Below are 14,005 nucleotides of genomic sequence, written 5' to 3' on the forward strand. Positions count from 1 at the left end.
ATTATCTGTAATCCGGTTAAAAATGGGATTGCAAGCCCTTAACGAGTGAATTGATGGGTTTCCTAATAAACTTTTAGTAAAATACGAATGTATTTAACTATGAATTATCACGGTATCGAAAAACGAGTTGAGAAAAATCCTAATATTTGGGAATTTCGTCTTTCTATGTAGGCAAATGCAGCTGCATGAACACGTTTTTCAATATATTAAGAATTTACTTATCAGATTATCATTATAAGAAGAGATTTTTTAATTAATTCACAATATATATTTTTCTGCGTGTAACGGCTTCTTCTTAGCCGATTTATGTAAAGAACCGGATCATCGTTCCGGTATACTTCATTCTAATCCGAGCACTGTGGTGATTATCTATGATTTATTTAAAGTACCGGATCATCGTTCCGGTATACTTCATTCTAATCCGAGCACTGTGGTGATTATCTACGATTTATTTAAAGAACCGGATCATCGTTCCGGTATACTTAGTTCTAATCCGAGCACTGTGGTGATTATCCGTTATTTATTTAAAGAACCGGATCATCGTTCCAATATCCTTCGTTCTAATCCGAGCACTGTGGTGATTATCTATGATTTATTCAAAGAACCGGATCATCGTTCCGGTATACTTCGTTCTAATCCGAGCAGTGTGGTGATTATCTATGATTTATTTTAAGAACCGGATCATCGTTCCGGTATACTTAGTTCTAATCCGAGCACTGTGGTGATTATCCGTTATTTATTTAAAGAACCGGATCATCGTTCCGGTATACTTCGTTCTAATCCGAGCACTGTGGTGATTATCCGTTATTTATTTAAAGAACCGGATCATCGTTCTGGTATACTTCGTTCTAATCCGAGCACTGTGGTGATTATCCGTTATTTATTTAAAGAACCGGATCATCGTTCCGGTATACTTCGTTCTAATCCGAGCACTGTGGTGATTATCCGTTATTTATTTAAAGAACCGGATCATCGTTCCTGTATACTTCGTTCTAATCCGAGCACTGTGGTGATTATCCGTTATTTATTTAAAGAACTGGATCATCGTTCCAATATCCTTCGTTCTAATCCGAGCACTGTGGTGATTATCTATGATTTATTCAAAGAACCGGATCATCGTTCCGGTATACTTCGTTATAATCCGAGCACTATGGTGATTATCCAAGATTTATTAATATCGCATTAGGATTGCGAGATACTTGATTTAATTTCCATATCATGTCAATATAATATTTCGGATTATTAACTCCCTCGCTGTGATACTGCATTATTCACTTGTCCACGATGTTTGTATTTAGTTACACGAATTGAATGACGTGTAATTATTTATGGCTGAAATCCCACACTGGCTTTCCGTGCCTGCTCACCCCAGCCCTGAAGTGGGACGTCATTTCCCAATGAATAGATTATAGGAATCCTCAAGGGAAGTTATAGGGTGACCAAATGTTAGAAATGTTTTTTTTTTAAATCAGTTTGTGGTAGATGCATATTCCTACACCATGCATACATTTACATGTCACATTCTGCGACTATTCCTTATCACCTGAGATAATTAAATGTTTTATTATCACGAACGCCTAGTTGTATCTTCGCTTTTACATAATTATTTTCTATCAAATTTTAAATTTTACTCAAATTTTTATTTTTCTTATATTCGCCATTAGTGTATTACCTACTCAATTCGCTTGTCATATTAATCAACAAGATAGTTACTATTATGTAATTGTGTCTCTAATATGTATTTTTTAATGTTCCTGTTATGTAATTTGTAATTGTGTACATGTATGATAATTTGAAACCTGTTCATTTGACTGTCATAAAACGGGAAACCTTTCTAGTTGGACAGTCAAAAGCGTCCTTCCATATAATGTAATGTATCTTTTCAAAATAAATAAACTAATAATGATATCCCCACTATGATCTCCCGTGTTGAGGATATTATTTATGTATTATTAAAATTTAGTAGTATGGATAAATATGAAGTACTTAATTTAATTATTAATAAATTATGCAGCGTTTTTATGAAGTTAAGTTAAGTAAAATGAAGAACAGGAACAGGTGACATGAAGATAGAAGATGGAGACTGCAGCAAGAATCCTAGGTGGTGAAGAAACCGGACCAGCTGCTGCAGCGAGAGAGTCCACCGCGTCCACCAACAGTGCCAGCACGAGGTTCGTCATCCGTCCAGGTATGTGTCTGCTGCTATTAAAGCGCTGACACCATATCCTCACATAGATAACAGACCTTGGAAGCACCGCTATGACATTCAACAAAGATAGAAGATGGAAACTCTGCAGCAAGAATCCTAGGTGGTGAAGAAACCGGACCAGCTGCTGCAGCGAGAGAGTCCACCGCGTCCACCAACAGTGCCAGCACGAGGTTCGTCATCCGTCCAGGTATGTGTCTGCTGCTATTAAAGCGCTGACACCATATCCTCACATAGATAACAGACCTTGGAAGCACCGCTATGACATTCAACAAAGATAGAAGATGGAAACTCTGCAGCAAGAATCCTAGGTGGTGAAGAAACCGGACCAGCTGCTGCAGCGAGAGAGTCCACCGCGTCCACCAACAGTGCCAGCACGAGGTTCGTCATCCGTCCAGGTATGTGTCTGCTGCTATTAAAGCGCTGACACCATATCCTCACATAGATAACAGACCTTGGAAGCACCGCTATGACATTCAACAAAGATAGAAGATGGAAACTCTGCAGCAAGAATCCTAGGTGGTGAAGAAACCGGACCAGCTGCTGCAGCGAGAGAGTCCACCGCGTCCACCAACAGTGCCAGCACGAGGTTCGTCATCCGTCCAGGTATGTGTCTGCTGCTATTAAAGCGCTGACACCATATCCTCACATAGATAACAGACCTTGGAAGCACCGCTATGACATTCAACAAAGATAGAAGATGGAAACTCTGCAGCAAGAATCCTAGGTGGTGAAGAAACCGGACCAGCTGCTGCAGCGAGAGAGTCCACCGCGTCCACCAACAGTGCCAGCACGAGGTTCGTCATCCGTCCAGGTATGTGTCTGCTGCTATTAAAGCGCTGACACCATATCCTCACATAGATAACAGACCTTGGAAGCACCGCTATGACATTCAACAAAGATAGAAGATGGAAACTCTGCAGCAAGAATCCTAGGTGGTGAAGAAACCGGACCAGCTGCTGCAGCGAGAGAGTCCACCGCGTCCACCAACAGTGCCAGCACGAGGTTCGTCATCCGTCCAGGTATGTGTCTGCTGCTATTAAAGCGCTGACACCATATCCTCACATAGATAACAGACCTTGGAAGCACCGCTATGACATTCAACAAAGATAGAAGATGGAAACTCTGCAGCAAGAATCCTAGGTGGTGAAGAAACCGGACCAGCTGCTGCAGCGAGAGAGTCCACCGCGTCCACCAACAGTGCCAGCACGAGGTTCGTCATCCGTCCAGGTATGTGTCTGCTGCTATTAAAGCGCTGACACCATATCCTCACATAGATAACAGACCTTGGAAGCACCGCTATGACATTCAACAAAGATAGAAGATGGAAACTCTGCAGCAAGAATCCTAGGTGGTGAAGAAACCGGACCAGCTGCTGCAGCGAGAGAGTCCACCGCGTCCACCAACAGTGCCAGCACGAGGTTCGTCATCCGTCCAGGTATGTGTCTGCTGCTATTAAAGCGCTGACACCATATCCTCACATAGATAACAGACCTTGGAAGCACCGCTATGACATTCAACAAAGATAGAAGATGGAAACTCTGCAGCAAGAATCCTAGGTGGTGAAGAAATCGGACCAGCTGCTGCAGCGAGAGAGTCCACCGCGTCCACCAACAGTGCCAGCACGAGGTTCGTCATCCGTCCAGGTATGTGTCTGCTGCTATTAAAGCGCTGACACCATATCCTCACATAGATAACAGACCTTGGAAGCACCGCTATGACATTCAACAAAGATAGAAGATGGAAACTCTGCAGCAAGAATCCTAGGTGGTGAAGAAACCGGACCAGCTGCTGCAGCGAGAGAGTCCACCGCGTCCACCAACAGTGCCAGCACGAGGTTCGTCATCCGTCCAGGTATGTGTCTGCTGCTATTAAAGCGCTGACACCATATCCTCACATAGATAACAGACCTTGGAAGCACCGCTATGACATTCAACAAAGATAGAAGATGGAAACTCTGCAGCAAGAATCCTCGGTGGTGAAGAAACCGGACCAGCTGCTGCAGCGAGAGAGTCCACCGCGTCCACCAACAGTGCCAGCACGAGGTTCGTCATCCGTCCAGGTATGTGTCTGCTGCTATTAAAGCGCTGACACCATATCCTCACATAGATAACAGACCTTGGAAGCACCGCTATGACATTCAACAAAGATAGAAGATGGAAACTCTGCAGCAAGAATCCTAGGTGGTGAAGAAACCGGACCAGCTGCTGCAGCGAGAGAGTCCACCGCGTCCACCAACAGTGCCAGCACGAGGTTCGTCATCCGTCCAGGTATGTGTCTGCTGCTATTAAAGCGCTGACACCATATCCTCACATAGATAACAGACCTTGGAAGCACCGCTATGACATTCAACAAAGATAGAAGATGGAAACTCTGCAGCAAGAATCCTAGGTGGTGAAGAAACCGGACCAGCTGCTGCAGCGAGAGAGTCCACCGCGTCCACCAACAGTGCCAGCACGAGGTTCGTCATCCGTCCAGGTATGTGTCTGCTGCTATTAAAGCGCTGACACCATATCCTCACATAGATAACAGACCTTGGAAGCACCGCTATGACATTCAACAAAGATAGAAGATGGAAACTCTGCAGCAAGAATCCTAGGTGGTGAAGAAACCGGACCAGCTGCTGCAGCGAGAGAGTCCACCGCGTCCACCAACAGTGCCAGCACGAGGTTCGTCATCCGTCCAGGTATGTGTCTGCTGCTATTAAAGCGCTGACACCATATCCTCACATAGATAACAGACCTTGGAAGCACCGCTATGACATTCAACAAAGATAGAAGATGGAAACTCTGCAGCAAGAATCCTAGGTGGTGAAGAAACCGGACCAGCTGCTGCAGCGAGAGAGTCCACCGCGTCCACCAACAGTGCCAGCACGAGGTTCGTCATCCGTCCAGGTATGTGTCTGCTGCTATTAAAGCGCTGACACCATATCCTCACATAGATAACAGACCTTGGAAGCACCGCTATGACATTCAACAAAGATAGAAGATGGAAACTCTGCAGCAAGAATCCTAGGTGGTGAAGAAACCGGACCAGCTGCTGCAGCGAGAGAGTCCACCGCGTCCACCAACAGTGCCAGCACGAGGTTCGTCATCCGTCCAGGTATGTGTCTGCTGCTATTAAAGCGCTGACACCATATCCTCACATAGATAACAGACCTTGGAAGCACCGCTATGACATTCAACAAAGATAGAAGATGGAAACTCTGCAGCAAGAATCCTAGGTGGTGAAGAAACCGGACCAGCTGCTGCAGCGAGAGAGTCCACCGCGTCCACCAACAGTGCCAGCACGAGGTTCGTCATCCGTCCAGGTATGTGTCTGCTGCTATTAAAGCGCTGACACCATATCCTCACATAGATAACAGACCTTGGAAGCACCGCTATGACATTCAACAAAGATAGAAGATGGAAACTCTGCAGCAAGAATCCTAGGTGGTGAAGAAACCGGACCAGCTGCTGCAGCGAGAGAGTCCACCGCGTCCACCAACAGTGCCAGCACGAGGTTCGTCATCCGTCCAGGTATGTGTCTGCTGCTATTAAAGCGCTGACACCATATCCTCACATAGATAACAGACCTTGGAAGCACCGCTATGACATTCAACAAAGATAGAAGATGGAAACTCTGCAGCAAGAATCCTAGGTGGTGAAGAAACCGGACCAGCTGCTGCAGCGAGAGAGTCCACCGCGTCCACCAACAGTGCCAGCACGAGGTTCGTCATCCGTCCAGGTATGTGTCTGCTGCTATTAAAGCGCTGACACCATATCCTCACATAGATAACAGACCTTGGAAGCACCGCTATGACATTCAACAAAGATAGAAGATGGAAACTCTGCAGCAAGAATCCTAGGTGGTGAAGAAACCGGACCAGCTGCTGCAGCGAGAGAGTCCACCGCGTCCACCAACAGTGCCAGCACGAGGTTCGTCATCCGTCCAGGTATGTGTCTGCTGCTATTAAAGCGCTGACACCATATCCTCACATAGATAACAGACCTTGGAAGCACCGCTATGACATTCAACAAAGATAGAAGATGGAAACTCTGCAGCAAGAATCCTAGGTGGTGAAGAAACCGGACCAGCTGCTGCAGCGAGAGAGTCCACCGCGTCCACCAACAGTGCCAGCACGAGGTTCGTCATCCGTCCAGGTATGTGTCTGCTGCTATTAAAGCGCTGACACCATATCCTCACATAGATAACAGACCTTGGAAGCACCGCTATGACATTCAACAAAGATAGAAGATGGAAACTCTGCAGCAAGAATCCTAGGTGGTGAAGAAACCGGACCAGCTGCTGCAGCGAGAGAGTCCACCGCGTCCACCAACAGTGCCAGCACGAGGTTCGTCATCCGTCCAGGTATGTGTCTGCTGCTATTAAAGCGCTGACACCATATCCTCACATAGATAACAGACCTTGGAAGCACCGCTATGACATTCAACAAAGATAGAAGATGGAAACTCTGCAGCAAGAATCCTAGGTGGTGAAGAAACCGGACCAGCTGCTGCAGCGAGAGAGTCCACCGCGTCCACCAACAGTGCCAGCACGAGGTTCGTCATCCGTCCAGGTATGTGTCTGCTGCTATTAAAGCGCTGACACCATATCCTCACATAGATAACAGACCTTGGAAGCACCGCTATGACATTCAACAAAGATAGAAGATGGAAACTCTGCAGCAAGAATCCTAGGTGGTGAAGAAACCGGACCAGCTGCTGCAGCGAGAGAGTCCACCGCGTCCACCAACAGTGCCAGCACGAGGTTCGTCATCCGTCCAGGTATGTGTCTGCTGCTATTAAAGCGCTGACACCATATCCTCACATAGATAACAGACCTTGGAAGCACCGCTATGACATTCAACAAAGATAGAAGATGGAAACTCTGCAGCAAGAATCCTAGGTGGTGAAGAAACCGGACCAGCTGCTGCAGCGAGAGAGTCCACCGCGTCCACCAACAGTGCCAGCACGAGGTTCGTCATCCGTCCAGGTATGTGTCTGCTGCTATTAAAGCGCTGACACCATATCCTCACATAGATAACAGACCTTGGAAGCACCGCTATGACATTCAACAAAGATAGAAGATGGAAACTCTGCAGCAAGAATCCTAGGTGGTGAAGAAACCGGACCAGCTGCTGCAGCGAGAGAGTCCACCGCGTCCACCAACAGTGCCAGCACGAGGTTCGTCATCCGTCCAGGTATGTGTCTGCTGCTATTAAAGCGCTGACACCATATCCTCACATAGATAACAGACCTTGGAAGCACCGCTATGACATTCAACAAAGATAGAAGATGGAAACTCTGCAGCAAGAATCCTAGGTGGTGAAGAAACCGGACCAGCTGCTGCAGCGAGAGAGTCCACCGCGTCCACCAACAGTGCCAGCACGAGGTTCGTCATCCGTCCAGGTATGTGTCTGCTGCTATTAAAGCGCTGACACCATATCCTCACATAGATAACAGACCTTGGAAGCACCGCTATGACATTCAACAAAGATAGAAGATGGAAACTCTGCAGCAAGAATCCTAGGTGGTGAAGAAACCGGACCAGCTGCTGCAGCGAGAGAGTCCACCGCGTCCACCAACAGTGCCAGCACGAGGTTCGTCATCCGTCCAGGTATGTGTCTGCTGCTATTAAAGCGCTGACACCATATCCTCACATAGATAACAGACCTTGGAAGCACCGCTATGACATTCAACAAAGATAGAAGATGGAAACTCTGCAGCAAGAATCCTAGGTGGTGAAGAAACCGGACCAGCTGCTGCAGCGAGAGAGTCCACCGCGTCCACCAACAGTGCCAGCACGAGGTTCGTCATCCGTCCAGGTATGTGTCTGCTGCTATTAAAGCGCTGACACCATATCCTCACATAGATAACAGACCTTGGAAGCACCGCTATGACATTCAACAAAGATAGAAGATGGAAACTCTGCAGCAAGAATCCTAGGTGGTGAAGAAACCGGACCAGCTGCTGCAGCGAGAGAGTCCACCGCGTCCACCAACAGTGCCAGCACGAGGTTCGTCATCCGTCCAGGTATGTGTCTGCTGCTATTAAAGCGCTGACACCATATCCTCACATAGATAACAGACCTTGGAAGCACCGCTATGACATTCAACAAAGATAGAAGATGGAAACTCTGCAGCAAGAATCCTAGGTGGTGAAGAAACCGGACCAGCTGCTGCAGCGAGAGAGTCCACCGCGTGTTATCTCCCTATGTTATGTATTCAGTTTTTATTTAGATTTAAATGTTATAATACTGTTGACATTTTCGAATGAGAGTGGGATTTTGTTGTAGACTTTAGTTGCATAGTAATTACAGTATGTTGAATATTATTGCTCCATCTCAATATCAGTATCGCCCTGGTGTAAGACCACCATTCAGAATTGAAACGTTGCTCCAAATGGCTTTAGCCGTGTTTAGTGACTAGATCTGAATAGCCAGGTACTTCCCCACCTTCCTCTTTCCCTTCCCCACTTACCTTCAGCCTCACAACATCCCCCAATTGGAGATGCCATAGTCTCACTGGCTCCAGACGGGAGCAGTTGGGACTCTTGTGAGGTATTTACTATAAAAAAAAAAATAAAAAAAAATAAATCACAGTAAAACACAGTACCTAAACATAAACATGGCCATTATACCAAGGACAGTAACATGGATACCTAGTGGTCGCCACCAATACTTGTTCAAGATACCACACGGCAGAACAGATGTTCTAACGTAGCCCAGAAACATTAGATGTATGTAATTACTCTTTAAATAACATGTTTGTACCTATACCTATCTTCCTAAATGATAAGAATTTTAAGAAAAAATCGTGTAATGTATATATATATATTTTTTTAATTATGTGAAACCGCACAAGAGTCCCAACAGCTCCCAACCGTCTGAAGCCAGTGAGGCTATGGTATTACCGATTGGGGTATGATGTAAGGCTGATGGTAGTGGGGAGGGGAAGGAGATGGGGAATGGGAAGTTAGGGAAGTACCTGGCAATTCAGATCTGGTCACCAAACACGGTCGAAGCCATTCCAAGAGACATTTCGTTTAAAACTTTTTTAAATGCACACGTGAACGTAAGTAAATTTAATAAAAATATTATACTGTTCAAAGTTTGAGAAAAACTTGTCACCCCAATAAACTGTGACAATGTCCACCCTCTCCAAGCAAATCGATTTGGAATTATAGCGGCAGGAACTGAGGCACGCCACTGAAACAGTAATTATACATTAGTGCTCCTCGGGGCCACCAACTGCGGCGGGGGTCGGTTTACTTGGTGGTGCATATCCGCCACTGTGCTGCGCTCAGTGACGTGCGTCGCTCTTTGACCGATACGCAAAACAATGAGAAATTGCAGAAACAAAATGTCAAATCATCAAACATACACGTGAAATTCACAAAACATATCATTAAAGTATTTTTTTTATATTTTAAATATAAAACTGAATAAACGCGAATGATATTTTCACGTAATACAGTGGCAATGCACTACGTCGTGTAATATTTTAAATTGAGCCGCTATCAATAATAACCCTTACGTAGATAGCGATAAGGTTTAAATTCCCGCTTAACACCATCCGCCTGTTTTGATTTACGCAAGAAAAAAACATGGCCAAAAAGTGCCTTTTATTTTATTTTGTGCATGTTCAGGCATAATATTTTTTTCGATCATCTTATAAATAACTTAATTTGCCACATTATACAATAAAATCATAACCGAAAATGGATTCGTAAGTAGGAGATTTTGAACTTTAAAACAGTTTTCATAGGCCTTATACATTATTTTTTTCTGGGCTTATAAAAAGACTTATCTAAAAAATACTCGATTATTTCAAAGGCCAAGATGTATTCTACTCGCAGTATTTAATTAAAGCATCTGAAACATTTCTAGGCGACCAAATTTTCAAACCAAAAACACATAATTTTACATTACTACGTATGGCATCGCCTTAAGTAAATCAAAGCGAGACAAAAGCGATATAGATGTCAAATAATGACCGCCATCTTAAACTGTACGAAAATCGGTAATACCAACAAACGTTACTCACGGTACCTACTACCAAAATAGAACACGTCCCTTTTTTCTTACCGATTAGACAAACTGGATGAAAAAAGGTGTCGTGTGAAACGGTTATTAATAGAATTGGGACTCGTGTTCGGTAGTGGGTACCTAACATACAAAAATATTTATTCTGTTTCCAAAACATCAAAGAATACAACATAATATCTAACATTAAATAATAATAACATGGCATTTATATAGCGCAGTGTCATTTTACTTCAAGTGCGCTTAACTATAACAGTATTAGTGGTCATGTTCTTAAACTTATTCTTACAGCGTGCCTTGCCCAATACAGATCTAATATTAAAATATAATGTTTATACAAAGTGATGACAAAACTTAGAATAACAATAACAGCAGGACAGGACAAAACAAGAATATTAAAACTAAAGACATAATATAAAACAGGAGGCAGTTTGTGCTCAGAAATGAGAATCTTCTGAGCATACATTTAAAAAGGTATAAGGAGGCAACCGAAACAAAAAAAAATACTGTAAGTTTTAGAATATGGCTTATTTTAAAATATCGAAAAGAAGTTAAGATTTATGAATGGTAAGATTTTATAAATAATTTTGTTTTTAAAGCCCGTTTAAATTCAGCCCAATTCTGTAGATTAGTAAGAGCTTAAGGAAGTCTATTCCAGATGAGCGGGCCTATTACACGAAAAGAGCGGTCATAGTCATAATAATTACAAAATAATCAGTATGTTGTCCAAATCCAATATGGCACATACAAATTTGTCAAAAAATTACGAATTCCTAGCCAAATGTTAAACATATTATTTTCATATCCAAAAAGTTTGGAGTGGGTAGATACCTACAGCTTGACATTTTTATCTCTTCAGACGGTCAAAAGAGGGACTAACACATGAACAAACAATTATTTAAAGCCATAGATTTTTTGGATACTAAAGTAAGTACAAAAATCTAGCTAGGTACTACTCGATAAACCTACTTGATTCTATGCAAATGAGGGCGGTTCGTCTGATTGACAATCCCAATGTGATAATGACAATGGGGTAGGCTCCGAATGAGAATTATATTGTCTATGGTTGCGCCTTTGTTTTTTTAGTTTCCTCTATCGTAGTCGATGGTTATGTGACGTATTTTTTGCACACGCATAAAATTTGTCTTAAATATTGTCATATCTATGGTAAAATTTAGGACCAATCTGCTCCGTAGAAAAAGCCCGAAGATATCGATCTAGTGAGTGGTCTATTTATGTACAATCATTTGTTAACAGACCGATTGTCATCTTTAATGCACAGACGTAATTTCGACAAGCTGAGTCTGTTCTACGGATATTTCAATGGAGCCTGCTTATAGGGGCGCTCTTGTGAGGTATATAGACACCAACGTCATAAATATTATGCCGACTTGTAAGTTCGTCTCTCTTAGGGCCCATTTGAGGCCCATTTTTTCAGTATTTTGTATTGCACGCCACTGAATACTAAACTGAACTTTGTTGGTGGGGGGAGGTGGGTCTCCCGTCGCTAATTGACAGTTTAAAGCGCGGGGGGGTTCTTACTTTGAGCAAACTACGGTCTCTTGGGAAACCACGAAATTTTATTTATTTATTAATGTCTCCTACGATTTGCCAACGTTGAAACTCGTTCAGTAATTGTAATCAGTAAGAATCACGTAATCGACTAAGACAATTTTAAATTAGAAAATCTATTTTCTTGTTTCAACGAAACCTGGAAGGACTTTTCGCCTGGCCGCTAAAAGTCTGTGCGGTATATTTGATTCTATTCTCACTAAAATTGGCAATGTATTGCTTTGTGTATTTGTTGATAATAAGAAAATGATTGTTTTATTGTCAAAAATATAAAGACATGTTTTCATTTTCACTTCCTTCAATTAAAATCAAATTCAATGTTTTACATTTGCAAGGCGTCGCTTATTTTTTAGCCGTATTTTTAAAGCTTTTAAAAATCGGGGTTTTAGGTTCAACGAAAATTTGGCTTTAAAAAGTAATGAATATGATATATATTTCGAAAATTATGACTTGTGGTTACATCGACATGTATGTTATTTTGCAAATAGATCGGTGCCTACCTAGCTATTGATAATTGATAGCAATTTTAATTAGGTGTGTAGGTACTTTATTTTTAGAAAATGGAAAATGAGAAAAGTAAATTGTTCCGTCCGTCGGTTCTCACTCGTGGGCGGGACCGGAGACACATACCTGCATGATGTATCTTCCGCCCCGCCCACAACACTATATATATATACCCACCTTCCGCCCGCACTCCACAATACAAATGAGTGCAAATGCCACTGGGGGACAAATTTATAAATTTCAACACATCTAATCTAAAAAATTTCCAAACCCATTATTTATCTATGAATTGGCGTGGTTAATTTAATCCCCGATTTATAATACACGGAGAAAAATGAGAATTGCTGATTTATTAATGGCAGGCCAATTCCTAACAAACTGTCAGTACATTTAGAATATTTCGTAACACGTGTACACGAAATGCGAAAACGTTTGAATTTCTGTGAACACCTAACACATTCGTGTTTTACGGACAGTTTGCTAGGAAAATTGTCAATTCATTCGTTGCACTGCAGTTCGGTTTTTAACAGGAATACCTACGAATAATATGATCAGATTTTTAATAAATAAGCAATATTTTAAAACAGAAAGTTTTCTCCGTGTATATTATGTAGTAAAGTGTTTGATAGCTACTCATGTTGTTTGAAATGGCTTTAGCCGTGTTTGGTGAACAGATCTAACAGTCCGTTCCCCAATCTGAGCCTCACAACATACCTACCCCAACTGAGGATGCCATAATTCCCACTTGATCCGACAGTCGGGAGCAGTTGTAAGCACATAAAAACCATTACACTTTTTTTACATTCCGATAGTATATCATCATCACTATGTACATACTAGAGTTGTATTTGATCTCCTCCACAAATTTTCTTCACCGGCTGCGCCAATGTGCCTCCAGTTCTCATTCTCTTTTTGACCACAGGAAATTTTTATTCATTTTATTCTCATCTATTGTGAGTATGACCAATCTCCACTCATTGGACACCTGGAGATATTGCTCTGCTTAATTTTTTTATATTTTAATAAAAGGATATATATTTTTTACTGAAGTTGCACACAAGAGGCCCTGAGGAAAATAATTTACTTTGGGCTTTACTTCATCTTTGAGGATAAGGAAAGGAAGTTTCGGGGAGGAAAAAGGCATGATTGGTGGGCAGGAATCTGGGGATCATCCCTACCTTTGCAGTGCAAAGCGATTGAGTCGAGAGAGTCCTTCTGGAGCGGTCAAATGGTTTCCCTAACCAGTCTCCCCCGATCCAGTCGATGCTCAAGTCTCACTCTCAAGAACGCCAACATAACCTTCTTTACTATAGAGTGAGCCGCACCAATTTATTCATGAACTCAACTCAAGAGCTACGTGGATACCTACTTCTTAAATACGGTGGATCAAAATATCTACGTGTTTTTCATATCCCATTATAACGCGTTTATAGGGTTACAAATACAACGATTTAGACATAAATCTGCCCGGTGCCGGGTTCAATTACCGGCTTGCGCAAGTAAATTTTGTTTGATCAATTTGTGGTATTTCCCAAATTAATTATTTAAAATGCTAACTATATTTGCGGCACCTTCCCGAGTGGAAGATATTGTCAGTATCGCCCTCGTATAAGACTACCATTCAGAGTTAAAACGTTGCTTGAAATGGATTTAACCGTGTTTGATAACCAGATCGGATTAGCCTGGTATTCTCCCACA

The sequence above is a fragment of the Hesperophylax consimilis genome, chromosome 27, assembly GCF_061612785.1.
Source record: "Hesperophylax consimilis isolate HC1 chromosome 27, BYU_Hcon_1.0, whole genome shotgun sequence".
NCBI lineage: Eukaryota > Metazoa > Arthropoda > Insecta > Trichoptera > Limnephilidae > Hesperophylax > Hesperophylax consimilis.